Source organism: Bidens hawaiensis, unplaced genomic scaffold, assembly GCF_021521415.1.
Source record: "Bidens hawaiensis isolate Kalapana, Puna unplaced genomic scaffold, B.hawaiensis_p1.1 tig00033542_1, whole genome shotgun sequence".
Lineage (NCBI taxonomy): Eukaryota > Viridiplantae > Streptophyta > Magnoliopsida > Asterales > Asteraceae > Bidens > Bidens hawaiensis.
In genome coordinates, this window is record NW_027495758.1 from 60,385 (window position 1) to 77,052 (window position 16,668).

The 16,668-nt window shown below is 33.0% G+C and overlaps 1 pseudogene; it reads left to right on the plus strand.

Annotated features, from left to right (window-relative positions):
* Nucleotides 1-11,994: 11,994 nt before the first annotated feature.
* On the plus strand, nucleotides 11,995-12,992 carry LOC143585050 (zinc finger CCCH domain-containing protein 2 pseudogene; annotated as a pseudogene).
* The last annotated feature ends 3,676 nt before the right edge of the window (nucleotides 12,993-16,668 follow it).

Consider the following 16,668-nt stretch of genomic DNA (forward strand, 5'->3'; position numbering starts at 1 on the left):
TTAGTCTTTTGTATAGGAATGTACGTATTTGTGTTGTTTTGGCTTATTAGTCACTTTTGTATGTTATTGGGCATTGGTCCATTGTAAAGAAGCCCATTGGGAATATGGAAATATAAACACTTCTCATGCATGCTTCCCTATAAATAGGAAGCATGCCATGAGAAGAATAAGCTTTTTGTCAATTCTCTTACTTACTTTCTCTCTTCTCTTACTCTCACACTCACTCTCTCATCCGAAAATAAACATCTTAAGATCTGAGACCAGGGTGCTTGGTGTGATATTCCGCTAGCATCAAGTTTGGTTGATCCAAGACACGTTGTTAGGTCCATCCGTTTGGGACCTACAGCCATTAATGTAATACCGACACTCGGTATGTGGTTACAATACAAAAAAATATTCTGTTGCGAAAAAAACACCATTTTCATCGGAACTTGCATAACTTGTTGCGAATATAACTTTGTTTTAACGGCATGACATCTAAAAATATGAGCATGTCGTAACGGAATACTAAAGTTTTTACAATGTCGTATGCTAAAGATTACCAAAGAATCAATAACTTAAATGTATAAGTAATAACAAAAAAAAACTATATGGGAAGGAAAACACATGTTAAGATACATACTAAAACCATGAAAACTTTGGGATGATAAAGTGAAAAGTAAACAAAGTTTAGCAAAAAAAATGTCATGGATCAAAACTAAAACAATTTAAAACTTGGAGGGACTAAATTGAAACAATCTAAAATTCAAAAACTAAGGTGCAAAATTATACTATATATTAAAGGAAACACTTTAGCAATATGTTTCCGTTAATATTTAGTATAATTTAAGTGGTGTACGTGAAAAAATCCATAACTAGATTTTCACCCGGCGGTTGCGTCAGGACAATTGATAAAACCTCAACGTTAAAACCTGGGTGGGTTAGGGCCGGCTCCGAGAAAGCAAAAGGCTTTTGGGTCTAAGGCGAAAATTTTTTTGGGCCTTAAGTAAAAGAAGCATTTTGTTGGGTTTAAACAGTTTAATTTTTATATGGGCTTACTTGGTTATAATTTGGGTTGTGTAAAAACTTTTGTATAAAAAAAAATTAAACATGTCTCAAGTGAGGCTGGAACACACAACCTCTTGGTTGTGAGTAATACACATTTGCCACTAGACCAAGTTAGTGGTTATGTAATTGTGTTTAAACACTAAATATACATATTGTTTTTAATAAAAATACATATAATTATTTCAAAAACACATTTTCGGGCCTAGGGGGTGTCGGGTCAGTGGTCGTCGACCACCCTACCACCCCTAAGGGTCGGCCCTGACCTGGGTGTTGGTAAAACCCGAGCGTTGGTATAGCCAGAGCGTTACGTCGGTGAGTTTACACGAATTCAGTTAGTATTGTTTACGTTCTTTACAGTATAGACACCATAGGTAAAAGCTTAGCGTCCAAAAAAATATATTCGTCAAATTAACATATAAAAAAATAAATTAGTTAAAATGACGTCTGTTTGGTTGGTAAACCCAGGCGGTGATAAAACCCACGCGCTGTCGGTCCCGAGCATTGAGGCGGTAACTGGACACGAATTTAGTCGGTTTCAAATACGTTTGTTACGGTACCGGAGCTAAAAAAGGGGGAAAGGTATAAAAAATTGGGTGGACCAATGGGGTGGTGTCGATCGGTAAACTCGGGCATTGGTAAAACCGAGCGTTGAGGCGCTGAGTCTACGCGAATTTGATCGGTTTCGTCACGTTCGTTATGATATCGGAATTAAAACAAACTAAAGACAAAACAAAATTATCATTCGATCAGCTTCCTTTATGTTCGTTACGGTACAAAACGGAAAAAAAACCAAAAAAAATACTATGGACAAGTTAGGTGTCACCAAGTGGCCCAATGGCGGCTTAGCGTTCGGTTTCGTCGCGTTCGTTATGATATCGGAATTAAAACAAACAAAAGACAAAACAAAATTATCATTCGGTCAGCTTCCGTTATGTTCGTTAAGGTACAAAACAGGAAAAAAAAAACAAAATACTATGGACAAGTTAGGTGCCGCCAAGTAGCCAAATGGCGGCTTAGCGGCACCAAATTTGTCATTTATATCTATCAGATAATAGATAATAGATGGGCATTCATTTTGAAGACGGATTTGGTTAAAAAATTATTTTTTAAATTCTCAATAAGCTGAAGATGAATTTTAAAATAGGTTGGAGGAGACGGATTTGGTTCAAACTTGATCTTTCACGGATTTCAAAAACGACATATTTCGATTCAAACTTGGCCGATTTCAATGGGTTTTCCCCAAACTTGTTTGGTCTTGTCAGATATCTTACGCGTGACAGCGCATTATCGGATATTGAAACCCGTCGGCTCGATTGCAAATGTGTCGTTGTCGTCTATTTTCGCAAGAACATTTATGGAATATTCAAATTAAAGGGGCCATTTGGATTTCTTTCTCTTAAATTGGGCTATTTTAAGAATTTTCCCGATATTAAACCTTTGCAAACATTACCAAGCCCATCTTCACAACCCTCTCAACATTACCAAGCCCATCTTCACAACCCTGTCGAATCCGGAACACCATAACTCGGGTGAACCCGCTTGCACGACGCCATTGCCCAACATGCCACCCCCATCAGATTTGCAAACCACCACCATCAGCCATGTCTACCACCACCTTCTACCATAAGTACTCCATCCCCAACCGTTCTATTTTGAAAAGTAAATTCCAAAACGTCGTTGCTATAAAAATGTGCATGGCCAAAATGAGTAGAGAACGCTCCACCCTAATAGTGTGAAGGCGCCCCATTACAAATAGCCTAAAACAATTTTGTCAACATATTGTCAACAGATAAATTTATTTGGTAAATGTATATGTAAAAATCTTTAAAGGTAAAATGTAAAATAAATTAAATAACTTTAAAGGTAAAATGCAAATAATTAAATCAAAGCACAAACTTGCTAGAACAAGACCTGGAAGCAAAAACGATAATGAGACTCTGGAAGTGAAAAAAGAAACTGAAGAAATAAAACCATGAACCAAAATCAAAGTCAAAACCTGGGCATTAGTATCTACACAAATTCTTCAAATTTTGAGAGCCGTAGTCGCATTGTGATACATTGATTGTATATTATGGGAAGACACTTAGAATGGAATCAAGATAAAGTATCGGAGTGGATTATCAACTATAAACTTTTGGTAGTGACGGTTGTTGTGTCTAGGTGTCTAACCATATGGGTTATATGATAAGTCAAACATAGTCTATATCTATATTATATATAATATATAATAGAGGAGAAGAGAGCAAATTAAGGCTCTTCACTTTAAGGGATTTACAAGCAATATTGCATATGGTACAAACATAAATGAGGGTAAAAGAGTCATTCTCACATTAAAACTCACATGTTATTCAATTTTGTTTAATATAGTTATAATATTGCCCCTATTAACATTTGTAAATTTAAAGAATATTTACAATAATGACCCTTAATCATTTACCTATATCTTATTTTAATTTTCACTTTTAACCCAATTACTCCCATGATTTTAAAACGTTAATAACTTTTTCATACTTTAATGTTTTTTTAAAAAATTACACCACAAAAACGAGCATATTTTTATCTTTAATTTGAGTATGATATTGTTATAATTTTTTTTCAGTTTAAAAAAATAACATTTTACATAAGTAGGGGTGTTTGCGGTCTTGTTTTGATGGTTTTAAATTAAACTGTGGGCCAAACCGTTAGTAACGCTTTTTGTCGTCGAAAACCAAAACATAACCTTTGGAAATTGAAAACAATTGGCCAAAAGTTAAAGAAAAAAATTAACTGTGAAATCACGATTTTACGGTTTCAAACCGAACAATGAACACCCATAAACTTATTACATGATTATCAAGGTCTACGTTTCCCGCTGCATGGCGCGGGCACCCGTCTAGTATTTTAATATAAGTAATATCTTGTTATGTCTTAGCAACCAAACAAAAGCATAATATTTTTTTATAGTTGATGACGCATTTAGGTGTTAATATTTTTAGAAAGTTTGTGCCAATTGAGACTTTTTATAAAATCATAAAAACATGATGCTTAAGAAGTGTATTAAATTGATGATTTTTTTTAATGACCAACAAAATTAGTGTGTTATAGGAAAAATCTTTTAAAATATATTATACGGTTGTTGATCCGTTGGGCCGTGTGGTGCGGGGTGGGCGAGTGGTGAGGTTTGTTGGGCTGAGGGAGATGTGGAGGGGCAGCTTGTTGTTCGAGGAGGAAGGAGTAAGGGCTGGTGAGTTGGGAGGTGGTGATAGGGGAGGATGCCCTGATTCTCGACACTCTACTTTCGGATACTGTGTGTTTCGTAACAACAACTTAATTTCGTGGTAATTAAAACGTTAGGCCACTATCTCTAAATCTAGTGCCGAAGCCAAATACCACGGCGTTGCCAATGTTGTTGCTGAAACAAGTTGGATTCACAACCAATTGTTGAATTTTTTGTTTCGTCAAGCAACCAATGTTTATTGTGACAACATATCCGGTGTTTATCTCTCTGGGAATCCTGACCAACACCAACACACCAAACACGTGGAAATTGACATTTATTTTGTTCGAGAAAGTATGTGTTGGCTCTGTTCACATCCTTCATATTTCTGTTGATTTCCAATACGCAAATTTTCAACAAAGGACTGCCGCGACCCTTGTTCCTCATATTTAAATTCAATCTCAGCGTTCGTCCTCCTACCGCTAAGACTAAGGGATTGCCTTAGAATATAGTCTTGTATTGTTTGTAGAATATCATGTTTAGTATAGATGATTGTATTTCCATATTTACACATTGTATTGTAATTATTCTAAAGATTGAAATGAATAGTCACGACTTGACAAACCTTTTTCAAAATCACATGGTTCTAGCAAGCTGCTAACCACTAAAATGTAACGCTATAAAAAAACAAACATAAAACCTACACCCATGACCTCTTACAAATCAAAACGTCTTTGGGCCTCTCACGATAAACAACCGATTTTAGATCTATTCTTCAGTCACAAACAACCAAGAGCTTTAATATCCCCACCAAGTGCATCAAACTAACCGATTTGCCATTAAACAATCTATCATTTATTGCTTTACACAAGCACCAAAACACTAAGAGGTTAATGCCACCAAGTGCATCGGGATTTTTTGGTGCTTAATTTTTTTTCCGGCGTCAAAGTTTTTGGGCCCAAATGAGTTAGGTTGATCATTGGGCCAGATAAATAAAATGCAATATCACTATCATAACAAAAATATTTTGTTAAATAAAAAGATGCTACATATCATAATTGTTCTCTATACGTTTTCATGTTTTGAAAACGATACATTCAGTCGCAACTTTAAAAAAGAACCCATTTGTAATATAAAGAATACAAGCATCATTCATATAATCGTCACCCAAATAATTACACAAATCCGTCTTCACATGCTTCACTAAAAAAAACATTTCACAAATGGCAGGCCAACGGATATTGGTTGTTGGCTATCTTTGAAAACTTGAGGCGAACTGGCGAAGGCGATGAGGCAATGGTCGTCTGGTCGACAGAAAGAAGTTGATTGGTTGCTGAGGCGATGGGCAATGTCTTTGTTTATTTATTTATTTTTTTATTTAGGGATTATATTAAAAAATGTTAAATGAGTTGGCTTTATTGACTCATTCTATTAGTCATTTTGGGCATTTTAATAATCTATATATGGATTATTATTGACACATATATGATGTTTGTTAATAATTTTTGTAGTTTTCTTAAAAGCTTTTTATATTTTATAAAAAGAATATTCATTACTTAAAAAATATAACTAAATTTTTCACAACCAATGAGCTCGAATATATTTTTTTAAAACGATATTGGGTTCGTTTGCCGAAAAAAAATGGGTTCTCTTGTTAATTCGACATTATAGATTACATATAAAATCAAAAAAAACGCCGGGTTCGGCCGAACCCGCTGGAGATAATGTGGCTCCGCCACTGCTTTTAGATATGCATATCCAAAAGGTATATGTTCACAAAGGCAAAACACAAGAGACTTACATCAACTTCCAATTACCTGCCAAAGTTGCTTGAGCCAATACACAAGAAACGAGCAAATGCTTGGCCTTCTTTTCCAACTCACCACAAATCATACACAACACTAAAGAGCAAATACACAAGAAACGAGCAAATGCTTGGCCGTCATTTCCAACTCACCACAAATCATACACAACACTAAAGGAATATCGATCTCTCTTCTTAACAATGTCAAAAGGATAGGCAATCTTTCCAATTATATGGTATATTGTGTTGGTGATTACTTATTAAATTATATGGATAAACTAAATATAATAGTCCACCTATATTATTAAAACAAAATCATTCTTGCATATGTTATTCAATTAGAGTAGTCAACTATGAAGTCAACTAATACTATTATAGAGTTATTAACAAAGTTACAAATATAGCTTTAAATGTTGTATTAAATGAGCTTTTAGATATTTATGAATTATAAGATTTTATTTATTATTATTTATATTTTATGAATTCATGAAGCATGTTATTATGTATATTATTAAATTTGTTTTTTTTTTATTTTATTAACCACCTGTGTAATTATCCTAGTAATGCATGAAATGTAAATCATGTATTTCAATTCATTAACCAATTAGATAAAAATAAAAAATCAATAAAAGACAAACAACATTTAAAAAAAAAAAAAACGGGCCAACACCCAGAAGTTGCCATTGCCATGGTCTTCTATGTAAGTCCCCCTTTTGGCCTTCGTGGTCCATGCCCGCAATTGACGAACAATAAGACAAAATTAACGTTTTTTTTTGTTTGATTCAATATTAACTTTTACAATTAAAAAGTAAAAAGGCGTGTCTTGACAACCAACATGTATTTATTCCTTTTGCTTTTGACACTTTTGGTTTCCTCGCGCCTGAAGCTGTGGAGCTACTTACCCATGTTCAGCAGGTCATGCATGTATGACTCCAAGATCAGCAAATATAGTTTTTAAAAGGTTGGGTTTTGCAATTCAAAAGGGGGGTAGCGGCGCAGCTTGTTGCCCGCTTGCCTTCTGTTTCGATGTAATCCAATAAACAATTTATAATTAAAAGAGTTTTATAATATATGCTATTTTCTTTTATTTTTAACTAAGAAAAATTCTCAAAATAGGTATTTATGAAAACAAAATTATAGTTTTAGGTATGATTTCCAAAGAATTCCAAAAATATGTATTATAAACTAGTAGTGATAAATAGATTATTTTAGTACACGAGTAATTTGCAGATCCAATCAAAACATGCCACGTGGCCATAAACTAACCATGACGAGTAAATTCATTAACCATCTAGTCGTCACGACTAAAGTAATTGCATGCATCGTAATCAACAACCATGAGTACTGCATAAATGTTTTAGTCGTGATGAGTAGATTAAAACTTTATGAGACACGAGTAGTTTACTAAACTAACCATAACGGGTTGTTTTGTTTACCAAATTCATCGAACCGGTTAGTTTTACAAAAAACTAACTGGACCGGTTAGTTTGAAATCTTAATTAGTAGTTTACGATAGTTCTTCCTTATACATTCCCAATACGAGTGGTTCTTCCTTATACATTCCCAATACGAATAGTTCTTCCGTAAACATATCCAATACGGGTACTTTGTTCTATAATTTACTCGCGGCTATTTATTGTTTTGTTAATATACTCGGCTCATAACTTTCTAGTCTAAACTAGTCGTTACAATGTTGTTTTGAACAATAAACATCCGCGAGTAAATTTTAGAACAAATTACTCGTATTGGGAATGTATGAGGAAGAACTACTCGTATTGGGAATGTATAAGGAAGAACTACTCGTAAACTACTAATTTAATTTTTTTGTAAAACTAACCGGTTTGATGTATTTGGTAAACAAAACAACTCGTTATGGTTAGTTTAGTAAACTACTCGTGTCTCGAAAAATTTTAATCTACTCGTAACGACTAAAACATTTATGCAGTACTAGTGGTTGTTGATTGCGATGCATGCAACTACTTTAGTCGTGATAACTAGATGGTTAGTGAACTTACTTGTCACGGTTAGTTTATGGCCACGTGGCATGTTTTGATTGGATTTGCAAACTACTCGTGTACTAAAATAATCTATTCGTCACCACTAGTTTATAATATGTATTTTTGGAATTCTTTGAAAATCGTACCTAAAATTATAATTTTGTTTTCATAAATACCTATTTTGGAAATTTTCCCTTAGGGCACGTTCGTTTTACAGAATTCATGGGAATTTAAAGGATTTGGAATTAAAATCTCATGGCATGACGTGTTCGTTTCGTTAGAATTGGAATCTTAATTCATGGAAATCTAAAATGGTGTGTTCGGTTGTCAAAGAATTGGAATTCAGTTCCTTCAAATTTCTTTAAATCATGGGATTCTAAATCCTTCAAAAATGTGAAGGATTTCAAGTGAATTCGTTGGAATCTTTTCTCGAGTTTTTTTTTAACGAGAACAACGAATAAAACATTTTAGTTTTTTTATTTTATTTTTTTGTTTTCGCTTTATATTTTGAGTTATGAATTTTTTATTATTATTTTTGAATATTTTTGGGGGGGGTTTCAAACTCCTCAAAAAATAATTCAAAAATAATAGTAAAAAATTTATAACTCAAAATATAAAATCCATGGGTCTCGGTACCCAGATTTGAAAAACGGGTTAGAACCTCCCATGCTATTACATCCATACGTTTTTCAGGTCTCTTCTACCACCTCTTCTTAATAACCTCAACCCTGACGTCATCCAATCGTCATCCAACAAAACCCACAAGCTTTACATCTAGTTCGTCTTCTCCACTTCTTCAATTGGTCAATTCACGAACTGGGTATTGCTCAAAACCCTAATTCGTTCTTGATTCTGTTCACGGCGTTGTGTAATTCAAATTAATTGAGGCTTGCCAAGGGTTTATTGGGCTAAATGATCGATACTCGGATGCCCGGTTCATCGAAGCTTCCACACGTTGCCTCTGCAATTAGGACTCATGAGTTGTTGTCTGAAAGTGTTGTACAACCTGCTGATAATAAAAAATCGATTGAAAAATGGAACTCCGCTGTTGACCTTTGGGTTGACCGTGTGCTGATGTTAGTGTCTAGCAATATGGTGAGTTTCTATTCAATCTGAAATACGCTTAAATATATTTTATGTGCAAAATCACTGAGGCCTAATATATTATATGCTGATGTGAGTGGATTAGTATGAATTGTTTATGCTTATGCTCAAATAATATGTGTTACTTGAGTTTAGATTTATGTGAATTATAGTTTAGTTTTAGAGACTTTAAGCAGCTAAAATGTAAGTTAGTGGTGTGCATAGGTCGGTGCCGTCGGTTTGGTTTTTGGCTAAAACCAAACTACACAACCGAAATTTTGGTTTTTGAGTTTTTGAAATCAGCCTTTTACAAAGCTGCTGTTGCTGATTTTTACTATTTTAATAAGCCAAAACGTGTTGAATTTGCTAAAGCGAACTAAAATCTGTTGTTAAACATATTTAAACGCGTTGTTTAAGTGTTGAACTGCTGTAAATGTGCTGAAATATCCTGTTTTAGTGCTGAAACTTGCTGAAACCGATGTAAAACATGCTGAAACGAGTTGTTCGTGTTCGTTTATGTTTGTTTGTTAAAAATCTAAATACGCATCATAATTGAAATAGCTCAAACATTAGAATATAATAAACATTACAAACTAATTGTACTAAATCAAAATGAAATAAAACAAGTCACTTAAAAAAATATAATAGCAAAATGATTAAAAACAAAAACCTAAATAAATCCCCATAACACGGGGGCCAATCCTAGTATCATATATTACATACAAAAGACCTCTTAAATCATTATAAGCTGTACCGGGAGCCTTAATATGAGTATACGACCCTGTGTTTAGGTGCATATGCAATCCTCCTTTCATTACGAGCATGTTCGGGATTGAGTTTGAAAAATGCTTATCGGCTTATTGGTGTTTTCAAAAAGCTAATAAAATAAAATGTATTTGGCAATCACAAAAAAACTTTCTTATTTTAGCTTTTTAAAAGGGTTAAAAAGCAGTTTTCTAAAAGCCCCAAATCCTGGCTTTTAAAAATTGCTTTTCGAAAAAGCCAATAAGCCGATAAGCATTTTTCAAACTCAATCCAAACATGCTCTACATTTAGATAAATCTAAGCTTGTCACACATCATCAATGAGTGTATTGAATATAACTAGAAGACTATTTTATTTAGTTACAGTTTAAATATATTTAGTAGAATAACTGACACAATAGTAAGAATCTAAATTCGACGTCTTTTAGTTTCTACACTTTTTGAACGACAAACACTCCTGTGTAAATGGGTATTGGCAAAATTCTTTTTTCAGGACTTGAATCCTCGACCTCCCCAGTAATGCTGTAGTAATCGCTAGGCGCTAGTGGGGCGACGGATGGGAACTAGCGATTTATATGAATTAATCGAAGATTAATCGACGTCTAGTCAGATTTTTAGAACCATGATCCTTAAGGAGGCGCCTTGGGGTAAACCTCTCTTTAAGTCATTTGTCTAATAAAAATAAACTATAACCAAAATACGTGATAAAGTTTTTGTTTAAAGTTTCATTTTTAATTTTCTTTAACGGGAAGAGTTTGGTTTTTCAGTAAACTTGCAATGATACAAAATTATGGTTGCAACTAATTCCTATCTTTGATAGTCAAAAATTCGATGGTGTTTCATTGCACCTGCGGTCTTCCTCTTATAGCTTACTTCTTTACTAAGTAATTGACTAAAACATAAGGGAAAGAAAAAAGGTTTATACATATATATTTTTTTGTAAGTGATATCGTAATATAGTTGTTCTATCAGCAATGTGCTACACATTTTTGTAAAAAAAAAAGTTCAATTAAAAACTTTGTAAAAAAATGTTTAATTATATGTATATGGGTGACAATTTCCAACATGACCTGAAAATAATTAGGTTTTTGGATTGACATATTTAACCTGTTTAAAATTGGATTGTGTTTAGTTTGACATGTTTAAACAACTTAGTTAAATAGGTCGGTCGGCTCGCCAATATGCTTAGTTAAACATTCAACCCACTATCCGTTTAATCCAATTTTCGCAAACCACCAACTCAATTAACACGTTCACTACTTTGTTATCACCTGCCAACCTAGTTTGATAGATTTAGATAAATTAGTTAAATGGTACATGTTCGATAACAAAGTTTTACATATGTGCAAGTTATAGTTGATATTTTTTACACGAACAAAAATAGAGGTCATTCTCAGGTTGAACAATTCAACCAACTATCCATCAACATGCTAACCTGGCATGATTAACCCCTTAAATTATACCTTGCAAAAATTTTAGTACAGTAAAATATATAAAAGCTATTTAAATTCTAAAATAGTATTATTTGCAATTGGCCCGTTGATCTAACGACATGCAAGTGATAGTTAAGGATTGAGATTTTTATCGTCTCAAGATCAAAACCTAATTCAAATAGAGTTTTAAATAGTGATGAGTTTTTTTCTTTGAAAATATTCTTAAAAGTTAGACAAAAAATCAGAAAACTAATATTAAATTAATATACTGGTTGATATTCCGCCTCAGATTTATTAGTATACAATGAGTCGTTCCATACACTTTAAAAAAAAAGGGTAACTAGTATTTATGAAAAGGGGGACTAACATTACGAATTCCCTGGTAATAATATGCAATAGTATTTCTTATGTTATTATAATAATTCACAGTGCATTTGACATACGATTATAATACACAGAATATAACATGCTTGCATACATCACAAGCAATAACAAACCCAATAAAAACAAAAAAGAAAATTGCAAATGGGTTGACAGTCTCTATTAAGCTGCCTCTGCATGCATTCTCTTTTGCCACGTATACCAAAACAATCCTCGTCATCACTTCTTCACTTTTCTCTCCCGATAAAATCCAACATTTTCTTTACTCCCTCAATCAATCAAACCCTTACAATCATGGCCAGTGGTTGCCTCCACCATTATCTCGCAAACAAGAAATCGCTCTGGGATATCGATATCCCGCCCCGCAAGCTCCTTAGCCGCCCCGAGCCCTTCATGGACGCCATGTACCATAACGAGTCTCCTCGGGTTAACCCTGAGGAGACGCTTTTCAAGAAGTTCTTGCCGTATAATACTTCGGACGACGAAGATGGCGATCCCTACGCTGCGGATCATTTTCGTATATATGAATTTAAGGTGAGGAAGTGCACGCGCAGTCGGTCCCATGATTGGACCGATTGCCCGTTTGCGCATCCCGGCGAGAAGGCTCGCCGCAGATGTCCCCGTAGGTATAATTACCTGGGGACCGTGTGTGCCGACTTTCGTCGTGGGAATTGTAGCCGTGGTGATTTGTGTGAGTTTGCTCACGGGGTTTTCGAATGCTGGCTTCATCCGTCTCGTTATCGGACTGAAGCATGCAAGGACGGCAAAAACTGCCAACGAAAAATCTGCTTTTTCGCTCACACGCCGCGTCAGCTGCGTGTGGTCCCACCAGAGCCTTCTGCTCCGGTAAAAACTTCTTCTCATTGTTGTGCGCATTGTCGGTGCCATTTGGATACTCATCATGCTAACTCTCCTACTTCAATTCTTAACCTTGAAGTAGACGGCCTGTCGCCACCGGCTTCGCCACCGTTCTCTCCGGCCCAATCCGGAGCAGGGTTTTCGCCGATCTCGCGATTTGCAGACAGGCTTGGTAGAGCTGATTCTTTCGGTATGACTCAATTGGGAAATAAGTGTGCTATGCAGAAAGATGGTATGAGTGAACTTATGAGGTCCATGGAGGCCATGAGTGTGGAGGAGAATGAATTTGTGAACGTGAACCATCCGTGGATGGATGCTTGCTTTAACGGTGGCGCGGTTAGCAGGACAAGTGATTCAAGGCAGAATGAGAGCTCGGGGGTAAATGGTCCGGATCTTGGGTGGGTGAATGATCTCTTGACATAGATGATGAAGATTGAGCAAGTTGTAAATGATGAGGATGAAGATTGAAGAAGATCAAAGTGGATTATTATTATTACTATTATTTGAAGTTATTATTATTGTTTTTATGATTATGAATGTGTATTTTTCGTTATATAGTATTTTGATGTGAAATTGTATCTCGAGTTAAACTTTAAAAGTGTGTTTGAAAATGGATATCAAAAAAGAAAAATAATAATAAGGTATCCTCTTTTTTATGTTTTATTCGTTTGGCTTGAGGTTTTTATTTTTATTGTTATGTTTCTGTTGTCCTTTTCTCGTTTCCCTTTTATTTTTATTTTGTTTTATCTTTTAGACAAGTAAATTACTATTGATTTAACTTTTAGACAAGTAAATTACTATTTTGTTTTAACTTTTTGACAGGTAAATTACTTTTAGAGGCGGAGTTTTGTAGTCTTATAATGATCTTATAAGGGTTGCAGTAATTTTCTTTTAGTCAGCCCATTAAATGAAAAGGAGTGAAATTAAACACAAAACATTTAATCAGATGAATATATATTATCATATATAAATATATATATATATAAGACAACCTTTATTGTATAAAAAAAACTGCATTAGGTGAAGTTGCATTAGACCTAATGCAACTTTTAGATAACGTAACTGTTTTTACAAATGCAATGCTTTAAAAAGGTTGTATTTGAAAGAAAATCTGATAACAGGGTTGCATTAGGTTTAATACAACTTCATCTAATGCAGTTTATTTGGTAAAATAAATGTTGTCTTAGGCCAAATTTTAATCAGATAAATATATATGAGACATATATATATAACCAGGCAAATATATATTGTTATGCTCGTCTAAATACTGAACATAAGTAGTGAACACTTGTTTATGTTCGATTGTTATTTAGTTCGTCTAAATAGTGAACACTTGTTTATGTTCATTTGTTATTTATGAAATAAATGAGATCGTATAACCCAATTGAGACATTGTGCATAGACAAACGTACATTTGTGAATTAAGTGTAAACTAAACATTTGTGAATTAAGTGTAAACTAAACGAACACAAATAAATAGACAAACGTACATATATGAACAAGTATAAACTAAACAAAACATAAATGAACGTCATTTAATTATTTTCTATTGACACGTGCATGGACGTTTATGTACACAAATGAATGTGGTGAATGTGGAGTTCATGCTCGTTTATTTAATTAAATGAATGAAAAGTTTTGTTAGTATTTGTTGGTTTAAATAAACAAACTTCTGTCATTGGCCTTCTGGCTCAATGGCATGGGAATGATGGTTAAGGCTTGGGATCCTAGAGGTCTTATGTTCGAAACCTGACTCAAGGGAGTTTTCTCACAGTGGTGTGAGTTTCCTCCTTGATGGTGTTTTTTAGTGGGTCAGGCCTGAAGCGTCAAAATCAGTATGGACGGTTGACATCCCATCTCAGGAAGGCTCACTCAGGTGGCGGAGGATCCAAACGCTATTCAAAAATAATAAACAAACTTCTCATCGAATAGTCTATAAATAGTTTATTTAATTAAATGAATGAAAAGTTTTGTTAGTATTTGTTGGTTTAAATAAACAAACTTCTCATCGAATAGTCTATAAATACTTCGCTCATTAAACGTTGGATTTGTATACGTAGTCCTATTGCATGTAATTACATTCAGTCCATGTAATCTTATTGTACGTAATTGCATTCAGGTGATTACATATACAAGTGATACCTAACATTTAATTCGGATAGTAAAATGTTCATTAATTGTTTGTTTTCATATGATTGCTAAATTGAAGTTTGGCACATGGTATATCAAGGTCGGACTTTCTTGCTTGTTTTAGGCTCGAGCCCAATCATCAACTTAATTATTATTTAGAAATCTATGGACATGTTTGAGATTGAGTTTGATAATAACTAAAAATGCAATAATTAAAAAAAATGTTTGGCAATCACAAAAGTCCTTTTCGTTTAGCCTTTTGATAATGTTAGGAAGTTTTCTAAAAGCATTCCTAGCCCGTCCCCATCCTCATCTCTATATTTAAACTAAAACACACTATATTTCTCTCTCATGTTCAATTAAATAATATTTTTTTATACATTTATAATTACAGTTTTTTCTCTCCACCTCATAATTTACAAAAAATCACTATCTCTTTCCCAAATTTACAAAAAATTACTATATTTTCTCACTTCACCCTATAATTTACACTCACAACCTCACTCTATAATTTGCAAACTCTCCTCACATAATTTTAGGGGATGGGTTGGGAATGCTCTAAAAGCCATCAAATCCTGATTTTTTAAATTAAATATTAAAAAGCCAATAAGTCAATAAGCTGTTTTCACACTTTGATAATTCTGGTATTTTAATAAAGTTTTTATGGCTTTTAATTTAGTAGTGAAAACGGTAAAAGAAAAAAAAAGTTTGTTGAAGATGATAGTAAATGGCTAAGGAAAATCGTTGCAAATCAAGAAAAATGAGGAGAGAAGAAAACCTAAGTTAAAATATGGATTAATATGAAAATATTAAGTTTTGAGAAATAAAGGTAAAATGGTTATATTATTTTTTAATATGTTATTTAGATATATACAATAAAAAAGTGTGTGTATATGTGTATATATATAGGCTAAGTATAAAATGAAAACTCACTTGAGTTGTGAAAACTCTAGAAACTCATTCTCAACCACATGTTTTTAATTAATGTTTAAATCTTGTGGTCCACAATTAGAATGAATAAAAAATGTAAATATAAATATAACTTTTTCTCTCTCTTGAAAACATATATAAAAATTAGTAAAAAAATATTAAAAAATAGCAAAACATTTTTTTTATGTTTTGATGTTTTGTATTAAATGTTACAACATATATTACATGTAACAAAAAAAACGATGTTACATAGGGTTTCGCGGGTTTTCACAACTCAAGTGAGTTTTCATTTTAACCTTACCCTGTATATATATATATAGGATAAGGATCCTAAGAGAACCATTGGCAAATTAAGAATTTTAAGATCCATTTTGGACCACTAAAAAAAACTTCTAAAAAATATTTAAAAAATTATAAAAAACGAAAATTTTAAAAAAGAAAAAAAACAAAATTCTTATATTTCATTCCGGTTTCATTAAAAAGAATAAAAAAAATAACCAAATTTTTTTTTAATTTGTATTATACCTATACACATATGTATACTTTTATTTAATCTCTAGTTACATAATGTACACATATGTATTTTATTATTTACCTTAAATTATACATATGAGTATAGGAAAAAACATGTGTGTGCATATTATACATATATGTATAATAAAAAAACTGATTTTTTTTCTGTTTAATTCGTATTATACCTATATGCATATGTATAATTTCATTTAATCTCTAGTTACATAATGTACACATATGTATATTATCATTTACTTTAAATTATACATATGTGTATAGGAAAAAAAACATGTGTGTACATATATGTACATATTATACATATATGTATAATTTAGCTAAACCGAATTTTTTTTAGAAACCGGGATGATAAATAAGAACTTTGGTTTTTTTTACTTTTTTTATTTTTGTGTTTTTTGATTTTATTTTTTTGGTTTTTTTGTGGTCCAAAATGGATCTCATAGTTCTCAATTCCTAAAACTTTTTCACATGATCTTGATCCTATATATATATATGTAGGATTTAGTTAGAATAA